This window comes from Anolis carolinensis, chromosome 4, assembly GCF_035594765.1.
Source record: "Anolis carolinensis isolate JA03-04 chromosome 4, rAnoCar3.1.pri, whole genome shotgun sequence".
NCBI lineage: Eukaryota > Metazoa > Chordata > Lepidosauria > Squamata > Dactyloidae > Anolis > Anolis carolinensis.
In genome coordinates this window covers 152,291,260-152,304,424 of record NC_085844.1, presented here as the reverse complement: position 1 = coordinate 152,304,424, position 13,165 = coordinate 152,291,260, and positions in this window count along the sequence as shown.

Sequence of the window (13,165 nt, the reverse complement as noted above, 5' to 3'; positions counted from 1 at the left end):
ATTTTAAAGTTGCAAAGGCGGCATTTTCACAGCTAAGAACTCTAGGCATCGCCAACCTTTTTTGACAATATTACAAAAGGTCACCGTTTCAGATGGATGAACTGCACTTGAAACATTCTCCCATGTAATGACTACTACAAACCAGCTCTGCTCCCATTTCAGCCTTTGCTGTGCATCTCTTCTCCTTGTATCTCTTTTTGATTCAAATACCAGATGCACAGCAACCCTCATGGAGCGAAAAAAGTACAGCGAGTTGCTTTCTGCCTTCTGAATTTGTGTGATGCTGTTTCCTAGAAGTGGCTGACAGTTCTAGGAATCAAAGTTTATAGCCACAAAACACATACAATGCTCTCTACCTTCATATTTCTTTCTATACCCCCTGCTGAGCTCAGAGAATATAAGACCATATACCTACCTAGTATTGGATGGGTTTGGCAAATGAGCTATTAAATCGAGTGAAAGTTGCAGTCATACAATACAAGAGATATCCTCAAGGGATCAAAAACAGTAAAAAAAATCAGACAATACACATGACATGACCAGACTACATGTGACTAAGGGGCACTGAGCAATAAACATGAGATATAGTGTATTTCCTCTCCTTTCTTTCTGTTCTCTTCTATAGGTCTACCTTTCAGTGATCTTTAGTAATTTGGACTGCAGGGAAAGCTCCATGTCCAACTGAATGCTTCTGGAGTGAAAAATAAAAACTGTAATAGGGATATAGCAGGATAGGGATACTGCTTCATTGTTTAATGAAGTAAACAGTTCTAGAACATTGGTGGCCCCCACATGCCACTGAAATCCATTCTATATCAGGCCAAGGCAGCTCTCCAATGCCCAAGAGTTAGGGGAACTAGAGTCCAACAATATTTTGAAGTTGACAAGATCTCTTTCCTGTTTTTGAAAAGACTACACAGTAGATGGTCTTCAGTGAAAATGATGACTGTGGTGATATTTACCCAACATGATTAGGTTTGGAGATAATCTGTGAAAATCCTATCACTAAACCTCTCTTTAAATGCTAATTTTGTTGAACAACCCCTCCTTCATAACACAACTATAATAAAATGAGCAAATTAATAATAAAGTTATACATTTTTAAAAGAAAACACCTAGTGATCTATTTTTCAACTAATACTACAGCAGTACAACAAACAACAACACAAAAATATGAACACGAAAAATAAAATAAACCAATATATGCAAATATATGTACTAAAACAGTAACTAACAAAAATAAAAAAACTAAATCCCAAATCTCTCTTGAAGTTAGACAGACAACCTCCTCTATCAGCCTAATCAATTTGTCCATCTCAATTAGTTCACAATTCTTCATCAGCCATTACCATAAACTCTCAATTTCTGTTTTCTATTTGGTTTTCTATCCCAAAACCATCTGTGCTGGAGATACTCCACTTTTTCATTTCCCTTTTGATTTGTACCAATTTTGCCATGGCATCTCTTCTTCAGCACAGTCCAGTCATGATTTGCTACCTCATAAAGTTAGCCACTGCTTTTCTATGCAGATTTTTCTGGTTGGCCTCAAGTCAAACCTGTTAATAGATCTTGTCAACCTCCTTGTTGAAATCATAAAGTAAAACTTCCAGAGTAGTTTTCCCCTCCCCCCTCCCCCCAGTTTTACTGCCTGCTTCTGAACTCTGATTCCACCAATTAGCGCTTTCATTTTTGCTGTTAATTCTTTTCTCAGCAATCTCATTTCACCCAAAATTTGGGTTAATTTGCAAATGTTCTCATTTTGAAATAGTGATTTATTATAGCTGAACACAAGGCGACAGTAGAATACTCTTTCTTTTTTCAGTTGTTTTTGAATCACTCTTGCTAAGTTACTAACTTTTTTTTCGAAAAGGGGGGCTGCTATATTCCAAGAAGTTCAAATGTTTTCTTCTTGTGTTTCTTCATCTTGGAAAATTTCCTTTGTTTTGGCTTTGAAGAAAAACAAAATTTTTAATGCTTTAGTAGGTATGTACACCACCAGCTGATACAATCGATCCAATAAACAAAATTTATTAGCCTTTGCATTGCTTAAAAGTCTTTCTTAAAAGTGCATCAACCCTATGGGGGAGTTTACAACAACTGTTTCCAATTGCATTCCATTTAGCTCCAGATAATAAATTTAAATTCCTCACTACTCCAACATTAGAAGATAAATGTGAATTGGTGTTTATTATCCAGCAGTCAGGAGTGAATCTCACAAGATAAAATCTTCACCCCTCCCCTTCTTGCTGGTCATATGGGCTCTCTTTTCTGATGTCAGCAGAGGTGCCCACAATGGCCAGGAGCTCACACAGAGCTATTTGGCTAACTGTGAATAGTGACAGCATGGCCATAATCCATCCTCTTTACCTGTGCTTATAAGTGCAGAGAAAGGGTTCTGGTGCTGATGTCCCATCTGGGCAATGGATCAGACTAAATTGTATCTGGTCTAGCTGCCCAGAGTACCCCAAAGCTGTGGGATACTCTGGAGGTTCAATAAAACTTGGGAATATCCCTCAGCTTTATCAGAAATATTAAAAATTAACTAGGTTTTTAAATTACAAAATGTGAATCAATCACTGAAAGGATGCAATGATTCAGCAAAAGCTGCAGTTCAGTATAAGCAGGTGTCTCAGAGTAAGAGAGGCCGCAGTATAAGGTAGGCCTCAGTGTGAGATAGACCTCAGTGTGAGAAGGCCTCAGTATGAAAAGCTTTGGTGAGAAGTTCCAGTGTGAAGACTGCTGTGTGTAAAGCTAATGTGTGAAGCTCCTGTGAGAGAAGGCTCTGTGAGAGCGAAGCTGTATATCTTCATGAGAAAGAAGCCTAGTGTGGAAGCAAAGAAGAAAGTATAAAGAACTTTATTTGTGTTATGGAAACCTTGTTCTTGTAAATAGTGCAACCATATTATTTTGCTAGAAAGAAAAGCCTCCTAAGGAAGATATAACATTGATCTGTGTGTTTTTGTTCTTTTTATCACTTTTGGCTACTGGTGCAGGGTCATGCTGCTGCTAATAAGTTACTCTGCTATACATTTATGAGGGAGGGTCTTTTGTTAATAAGTCCACTTGCCTAACAAACTTTGCCGGGGGGGGGGGGGAATCTTGGGATACTTACTGGAAATAATTGTACATCATGAAGGCGGATAGCCTTCCATTTGAGGTGAATCTGGGATTTTGGACTAGTATAGTGCAAGCATTGTGTCCAAGCATTGTGGTTTACCATTCACTAATTTATCAGTCATCCCTTCCAGACTGTGTGGGTCATTTTGTTTTAATAGCAGCCAGATGTGTTACAATGAAGCAGCAAGGCAAGTGGAATAAATATGAAACAATAAAACTAGCTTGTACTGTGGTACTTGCTGAAAAACATACTTTACATCCTCAAGTACTCAAGGGGGTAAACTTAATGAGCACAAAATATTCATCCCTAATAAGAACATACTGTCATAATCACCTTCTACACGTGATAAATAGATTACTGGGGAGTTGGAGGGCTTCTCCCCCCATCCCTTTTTATTAAGCTAATGTTTTAGCCACAAGATAATTTAGTCAATTCTCTAAAAGCAAATCGCAAGTTTTCAAAACCCAATGGAGGGGATGTTTTGAATCTTGGTTTTAAACCAATTTTATCCAAATAAACTCTTCCCATTTCCCCCCCTTTAAGCTGCCACCAACAATTTTGTTGTTCATTATAATCAGACTCCCTGTTGGCTTACTTCTTATAGAAACCGTCTCCCTCTTTCATTTGAAGAAAAATTTATCATCCGGCAAGCAAAGGCAGGAAAACGTGTGAATGTCTAAAGCTTATGCAAATTAAGAGGCTACGCACACTGGTCCTAAAAAGAAGTAAATAATTATAGCATTTCTTCACCACCTTATAATTATGGGCCCCCTGTCATCTTTTTTCTTGTTCTCTATAAGGTCACAGCAGTACTATACAAAATTTACAGTACATTACAAATTTTAAAATACACAATAATTAGCGACAATATATCCTCAGCACAAGTGATGAATGTTCACAGTAAATGTAACCAAAAATAATCATAATTAAAAATATCCACACATTATGTGCCTTATGTGGACAAGACATGCTCTAAATGTAATCATCAGTTCGAGCTATCCAGTGGGCAATTTTATCTCACTATTATAACACTATTTGCCAAGTCCACAGTGCACCCTTGGGCTAAATTCATCCTTAGTGAAAAAACAAGGAGTCAACTCAGTCTCAGTCACACTGGTGATGTATACCTTTAGCCCATTCTTTTAAACACAGTAATTCTAACATGCTTATTGAATTATAACACTGAAGACATTATAAGGAATTACCTCATCTAGAGTCACATTGGTGGTATATACCTTACGCCCATTCCTTTAAACACAATAACTCTATCACGTAGATTGAATGATAATATTGGTAGTACTTCTTGAGAGGAAAGCAATGACCAATCTCGATAAAATAGTGAAGAGTAGAGATATCACATTGGCAACGAAGGACCACATTGTTAAAGCAATGGTATTCTCTGTAGTAAACTACGGATGCAAGAGCTGGACCATAAGGAAAGCAGAGCGAAGGTAGATAAACACTTTTGAACTGTGATGTTGGAGGAAAATTCTGAGAGTGACTTGGACCGCAAGAAGATCCAACCAGAGATTCTTTATATCAGCTTCCTAGATCCGTTTATTTTAGCCTGGTAAAAAATTGGAAGGAGCAGGAACAAATGTGGTACTTTTCCATCCGTGTGGATCAGGGCCATAGCCCTGGGGGGTTGAAAATTTCGGGGGGGGGGGGTTGAACCCCTAACCCCCCCCCCCCCCCCCCCCCAGCTACAGGCCTGTCAATATTTGTTTGCAGTTCTGGAGGGACTCTTAATTTTTTGTGTCTCATAGACTTAGCATGGGGATTTGGTTAACCAGTTAAAATTCATGAGTAAACCAGGTTTTTTTAAAAAACTGAAAAATGGGGGGGGGGTTTGAACCCCTAACACCCCCCCCCCCCCCCGGCTACAGGCCTGGTGTGGATGTGCCCTCCAACTACTATATCAGGAGCCCTGATTCAACACAGTCATATAACCCAGAATATCAAGGCAGAAAATCCCATAACATCTGCTTTGAACTGAGTTATCAGAGTCCACACTGCCATATATTCCAGTTCAAAGCAGATAATGTGGGATTTTATTCAGCTGTGTGGAAGGGGCTCACATTGGCCTAAGTATATTCATTTCATCCCAGTAACTTGTTAAAACTATTCAGTTATAATATGGAAGCAATCAAGAGAAAGGATACAAGTATGTTCTCAAACATCATGTGGATATGTGAAACTATGGGTAATAACAAACCTATTGAAATGAAGGATCCCTGGTGCTAGAATAATATAGACTTGCATTGGAAAAAAGCCTAGAGATGATGTATTTGTTGGATAAAGGAAACCATGGACACCAGTCTGACGGATCCAGGGGTCATACTGACCTAAAGTCATTCAAAACTTTTAAATATGGCAAGATTAGAAGAGTCTATATTAATGGACCTCATTTCTTGCCTTCCCTAAAAGCTGAGGTCTGAGGAGTCGTAGAGACCAACCTTTGTGATAATAATATTTCTACTGAAAGTCAGGGATAACCTAAGATATTTTTTTACTTGAGATAGAGCAACAAATGGCACCTGGCTAACCCAGATCAAAGTCATATTAATGTCAGTTAAATTATTTTGGCATTTCAACTAAAAACAAAAATCCAGTAATTGCCTCTCCTTATACCTGGCAATCAAAATAAAATAATCAAGTAACAATTTGCTGGTTGACGTGACTCCTTCACTCTGCCCAATGGTAGGGCCAGGCCTGCTGTGCCTCAGCATAATTAGCGGTAAAAGCACTGTACCAACCAGGGCCCCTTTCACAGGACACAATTATAAAACTACTAGCTGTGCCCGGCTACACGTTGCTGTGGCTAATGGGAATCATTTGTTGGACAGGTGGGATAGCAGTGAATAGCCTTGCAGCCTCAAAGCCTGTCCGTTTTCTTCTTATGCGAATCCTTGTTTGGTGAGCTGGAATACAATGGAATAGGCTTGCTGCTTGGAGGGCTAGGTACTTGTATTCTAGGGAAATAATTTTTTGGGCTGATAGAATTGCACTGAATAGCCTCGCTGCTTCAAAGCCTGATCGCTTTCTACATAAGGGCATTCTTTGTTGGCCAGGTTGAATGGGATGGAGTAGCCTTGTGGCTTCAAAGCCTGGCTGCTTTCTACCTTGTGGAATTCTTGGTTAGCCAGGTTGAATAGCAATGAATAGTCTCAGTGCGGCAAGTAGGAATGCTGTAATTAATCACCTTGATTAGCATTTAATGGCCTTGCAGCTTCAAAGGCTTGCTGCTTCCTGCCTGGGCAAATCCTTTGTTGAGAAGTGTTAGCTGGTCCTGGTTGTTTCCTTTCTGGAATTCCCATTTTCAGTGTTGCTCTTTATTTACTGTCCTGATTTTAGAGATTACATTGTTTGGCATTATTATACCACAGCTATTATTATATATTATGTCTATAATCTTATATTATCTGCTTAGAAGTGGATCATATGAGGCCCCTTGTCAAGAGTCAGATGCCAACCAGTTAGGTAAATTCATTTTATTTAGTAGTAACTCAAAAAAGCTCAACAAAAGGTCTTGGGTGCTTGCAACACTTAGCCTTCAGTGTGATAAAACGGTCTGAAAAAAGAAACTCCAAAAACACAAACCGGAATATAATCCGGATTATCCGGAGATATAATCCGGATTAAAACTAGGTTGCTTAAATTCAGCTCAAAATTGCAGCACAGGGTCAAAATAGCAAAACAAACACAGGACAAAGCGTTCCGACGTTCCAAAATGTTCTAAAACCCAAAATATAAGGAAAAGGTCCCAAAACTAAAAGGAAGCCCAAACCGGGCTAGAGTCAACCGCTGAAAGCAGTGTCAACAAACCAAAGCCGAGAAACGTTGAAACAAAAGCGTAGAGTTGGAAGCAGGGCCAGTGGTCAAAGGAACGGAACGTAGTCACAGTAGTTGTAAGCCGGTCCAGAGTCAGTGCAGGAGAGGAATGTCAGGGTCAGAGACAAAGCCAACGGTCAACACAAGAAGCAGCCACGGGAACGGGAATGAAGCCAAGCCAAATTCGGGAGCGAAGAGATACACCAGGTTGTAGTCCAGTCCAGGGTCCAAGGAATGAAGTCGTCAGAGTAAGGTCCACGTCACGGGGTTACACAAAGAGCCAAAACGACGGAGGTGAGCGGCAGCTAATGCAAAATAGTAATAACAATGCAGTCCAAAGAGAAAACCTACACAGTTCCAGCCCTCCGTCGTAGAATAACCCGGATCAAACTTACATCGGTTGCAAAGTCCCAAGCCAGTCTTTGGAGTCACGTACAAGAAACCCAATGGCGTCCAACAACACATTGCCACATGCAAAAAACAATGACCAAAAGTCCCCAATTTATTTAGGTTTCCTTAGGCGTCCAAACAACCAACGCCTTAGGATCAGGTGTCCCAAGCTCCTCATCAGAGTCCGAGCTCCAAACAGCCAACGCCTTAGGATCAGTTCCTCATCAGAGCCAGAATCGCCCTGTCCATGCCCAAACCTGTCCACACCTGTGAAATTACCCTCATTCCTCCAGGCAGACCATGTGGGATCTGCTTCTGAAGAAACCAAGCTTCCCCTGTGTCCTCAGCATCCATGGGCCCAGTTTGCTCCCCAAGATCCTCCGGAGCCCGTGCCCAGCCTATGCCAACCCCTTCCACCACCACCGGGTCCTCAACAGTCATTTCCACCTCAGGATTCCCTTCCAAATCCCCAAATGAATCCTCATCTGAGGATTCCTCAAGTATCTCCCTGAGCCTTTTCCTGTGTAAGTCTTCCAACGAGCCCTCCTCGTGAGGAGTCTTCCTTCCCCTCCTGATCCTACCATTGGCACTAACAGCCTCGGAAGACTCATTCACAACACCCCTTTTACACAGCTGTATAAAATCCACACTGAACTGGATTATATGTGAGTGTGGACTCCAAACAATCCAGTTCAAAACAGATACTGTGGATTATGTGACTTTGCATTCTGGGTTTTATAGCTGTGTGGAAGGGCTTTGAGTCTACACTGCCTCATAATCCAGTTCATATAATCCAGTTATATAGCTGTGTGGAAGGGGCCTGAGTGAAGAGGCCCTGGGCGCCATTCTGGTTGAGTTGGTTGCTAGGAGACTAATTGGGCAGAGCCTACCCTTCTAACTGGCAGGAAGGGGAAAAAACAGTTCTTCCTCTTCCTCTAATTTGGACTTTATTTTTCTAGGGTTTTTTGTTTGAAAGACATAGACTGGATGACTATGTCTTTTGTGGCCAATTTTGGTGTGATTTGGTTCAGTGGTTTTGTTGTTTACTCCCTTGTAAAACGGCACTATATATATATATATATATATATATATATATATATATATATATATATATCAACCCGAATATAATCTGAAGCACCTAATTTTACCACAAAAACTGGGGAAACATATTGACTTGAGTATAAGATGAGGGTGGGAAATGCAGTAGTTACTGGTAAATTTCAAAAATAAAAATAGAAAGAGATACCAATCAAATTACATTAATTGAGGCATCAGTAAGTTAAATGTTTTTGAATACTTACCTAGTACATAAAACTGTAATTTAAGATAAGACTGTCCAACTCTGATTACCTATATACTCGACTATAAACTGACCCGAATATAAGCTGGCCAAGATCCTCACTCAAGTATAAGCTCAGGGGGCTTTTTCAGCCCTAAAAAGGGCTGAAAAACTCAGCCTATACTTGAGTATATATGGTACTATAGTTCTATCCTTGATAACTGTTTGTAGCTTGGTGAAACACTAGAGGTCTCTGAGAATTTTAAGTATCCCACCCTAAATGATGAATCCCAGAATCCCTTAAGAGAAAGCCATGAAAGTCAATGTGGCATTCTAGTGCTATAGGTGTGTAGGGTAAGGGCCCCTTCTGATGTATTCCATCAATGCCAGTTTATTGAAACCTGCATGAACAGGTGCCTTATAGAATCATTTCTGCCACCTTGCAGAGAAATTTCTCTTTTAGCTCAAGGACAGAGACACCTATTTCCTACTATTTTACCTATTCTGACAGCTGCTGAAGTAAGCAAACAGATAGGGATAAACCAACAGAAAGATTCCTCTTATGATAAAGTCAGGCTCAAATGGTTCATAAACAAGGAGAGAGAAGGTGGACCCTTTTTGCTGGCTTCCAGCATTCTATCCTGCCCATCTGTATTGAGGCCTGAAAGACCAAGGCAAACTGTAGAGGTGATAATCTTTGATGGTGATGTTTTTTCCAGACATGGCATCAAATCCAACAAATGGTTGCATCATTGTTATCATCATTTCATGATGAGATTTTAAAGCTCAGATTTCATTTGTGCAAAAACATTCAAAATGTTGGTTTACAATCTCATAACTTTTGGGATTCATGTTTACTGTTATTAGTGGCTGGATATGACCCTCCCTCCCTACAAAAACTATGATTTGAGCTTGGCAGTGCCCCAGTTGAAGAGTTTTCAAGGCAGGGCCGGTTCATCAAGGAGGCTGTTGAAGCCGCCGCTTGGGGCGCAGCCCTTGGGGGGCGTTCTCTAGGCAGCAGCCGAGGCGGAGGCGGCAGTGGCAGTGACCATTGGGTCGCTCACCATGGAACGAGGAAGTCCTTGCTCTTCTCGTGAGATTTCATGAAATCTTGCAGAGATCTCACGAAATATCGTGAGATTTCTGCGAGATTTCTTGAAATATCATGGGATTTCTGCAAAATTTCGCAAAATCTCGCTAGAAAGCGAGGCCTTCCTGGAGGCCTTCGTAGTTCCCCAGCTGGAGAGTGTTGGGGGGCATAATTTCGAGGGGCACAACCCTAGGTTTGCTTACATAGCGAAAAAACCTAGGGTTGCCTCTGTTTCAAGGTGCTATAGATTGGGGCACTAGGAAAAGAGGACTTCATCCCATGAGTGGGGAGGAAACGGGGGAAAGAGGAAGTAATAAACTTACCCTGTTCCCTCCCATCTTTCCCTGTCTTCTTGGATGGCCAGCTATCCTACATCCTTACCATGTTGATGCCACGCTTCGCTTTCTTTGCTTTCTCTCACTTTTCTCTGTTTGTAGTCAAATAACACCCAATTCCTGAAGATGGGTTTAGGGCTCCATTTCCATGTGCTGCAAAAACAGAGCCCCACTCAGTACCACCAGAGGTGCCCTTACATCATGTGATAGCCTCCTTGGGACACCCATGGGACTCCATTTCCAAAGCACCTGTGGGATGAAATCCCTAGTCACAGGGCATATTGAAAGAAGCAGTTACAGGAGGACTTTAAGGAGACTTTCTAAGAAGCCTGTTCTCAACATGCCCCATGACTAGAGGAGTCATGCAGACACTATTTGCCCATGCCCTGATTCGCAGCAACCAAGTTTCCCCTCAGGGCTCTGTCTTACTGAAAAGGTAGGGGTTTTTGGGCGGGGGGGGGGGGGAGGTCACATCATGAGATGTGACTATGCAGTTACATCTGCTGAAACAGGATCTTGGCAAGTGTATTTTGTGGGAAAATGTAATGTTTTGCACAAAATCTGTTGTATTTGCACAAACAGGTTATACTTTGTATAGAATACAATATTGTTAAACAAATGGATATTTTTTTTCTGAAAAATGCCCCCCCAAATGTTTATAATCATTTAAAAATATGAGGAAACAATCAATTTTACAATGTGCGAAGATGCAATGAGATAATACTGAAATGACACCATGGGTCAGGGACTTCTCCTCCTTTCCCTCTGCCCCCCCTCCTGCTATTTTTATTTAAAGCTGTTTTTGTTTTTTTAATAACCTTAGATGGAATTATATGGCAATTCTAGCTAAGCTTATTTTAAAAACTGAACTTGCGGACCGAAAGGTTGGCTTTTCGAATCCAAAGAGCAGGATGAGCTCCCGCTGTTATTTATTTATTTATTTATTTATTTACAGTATTTATATTCCAGCCTTCTCACCCCGAAGGGGACTCAGGGTGGATCACAATGTACATATATATGGCAAACATTCAATGCCATTAAACAAACAACACACAGACAGACAGATAGACACAGAGGCTTTTTAACTTTCCAGTTTCTGGCTTTGTGAGGGTATGCTCAATTCCGGCCAAAGGAGGAGCTGCTGCTTCATCATCCACTGTGACGACGAGTCCTTTTGATGGTGTACGTCCTCATCTGGCACGCAGGCTGCTGGATGTTTTTTATGGTGTTATAAATCAGTTAAATTAGCCTTCCCACATAAGCGGTTCCCAAATTTTCCTACTTGACAGATGCAACTGTCTTTCAGGTTGCTTAGGTCAACAACAAGCAGGGCTATTTTTTATTTTAATTGTCGGGTACTCACTCCGACACGGGCTGGCCTTGAACTCATGAGCTCTTGGTCATAGTGATTTATTGCAGCTGGCTACTAACCAGCCTGCACCACAGCCCGGCCCTAGCTTCTGCCAACCTAGCAGTTCAAAAACATGCAAATGTGAGTAGATCAATAAGTACTGCTCCGGTGGGAAGGTAACGGCGGTCCATGCAGTCATGCTGGCCACATGACCTTGGAGGTGTCTATGGACAACGTTGGCTCTTCAGCTTAGAAGTGGAGATGAGTACCAACCCCCAGAGTTGGACACAACCAAACTTAATGTAAAGGGAAAACCTTTACCTATATATATAGAGAGGGGGGGAGGGAGGGGGGGAAGGGTTAAGGGGTTATGTGGAATCACAACTGTGGGACCACGGATCACTGTAGTTGTGAAAATACAGAGACGTGTGATAGCTAGGGTGCTCATTCCAATATGTTACCACTATCAACGATCACGCAATTACAGTGGAATAGCATCTATGTGCTAAAAAATTATTACATTTCAGCCCATGCTGGCTGGGGAATTCTAGGAACCATATTCTAAAAATTAACTTTGCCAATCTTTGGTTATATCTTGTCAATGGCCTTATTGTCCAAAGAGGATAACATGCCTAATTTCCTCTCGCATTGCATTCCATCTGCCCCGCCAGAGGAATATAAATTGGCATCATAGTGAAAGAAGAGAGGCTCAAACTGTGCCATCAGCAATATTTCAGAAAGTGAACTCTCTCTGACAGTGCATTGTTTAGGAATATTTTCAGATGAGTGTGCAGCCTCTGTGTCAGCTGCTCAGTGGTGAACCTCCCTTCCATACCCTTCCCCAAGTGTATTGCATAAATAAACAAAGTCTATTTGAACAAGACCAATGACAGCAAAATTGCTGGCTTGTCTCTAAAAAAGACTCTAATAATGTGCACCAAGGGAGAAGGCCTGTGGTTTGACAGAGTTTCTCTTCTCCTCTTCATGCTAAAACATTCTTTTAAAAATCCATTTTGATTTTAAGAAAGCAGTTAAAATAGTCCCCTGGTTAATTGCATCCAAAAATGCAATAATAAAACAAATGATGAAATTTAAGAATGTGATATCTATTTAACATTTAAAAAGTGATTGGGGGGGGGGAGGTCTTTTTTAAAACACACTTTTCAGACGTTACACTATGTCATCATCCAGAGAGGTCTCTTTGCAAACCGGTATTAGCAGGAGTTGAGCAGATAAATCACCATTATATTTTACCCTTAATTCTTGCCTAAAATACTTCCAAAGATTTTATTCATTCTGATCACGTAACCACAGCCCATCGTGTCATGTTGTCTTCTGTCGAGGACCTTCAAGATGCAAGGTTGGTAGGACAGTATTTAAAAAGCCAATTTCATGACGGAAAGCCCTTATACAAACCCGTGGATTATCTGTCATCTGAGGATATGACATCTCTACCCGGCAATGGCTCACTTTGGATGTTGCAGCACCTATGGAATTATGGTAGTGATATGTGATTTCAGTTGTGCTGGTTTGGGGTCCCAGCATGCCCAGGCTCTGAAGATCGAAAGAGAACACAAACAAGCTGAAGGCAAAGAACATAATCTTTATTCATTTTGGCCAAAGTGGATGTCAGGAGAGACTGTGCTCCCAAATCTGACATAAAGCAATTGATACATATAAAGCCATTTATAGGAGTTTGGCAGACTGGCAGCCAGTGGAGCTGACATAACAGAGGGTTATATCCTTCCTGTATGCCACTCCAGTTAGCAAT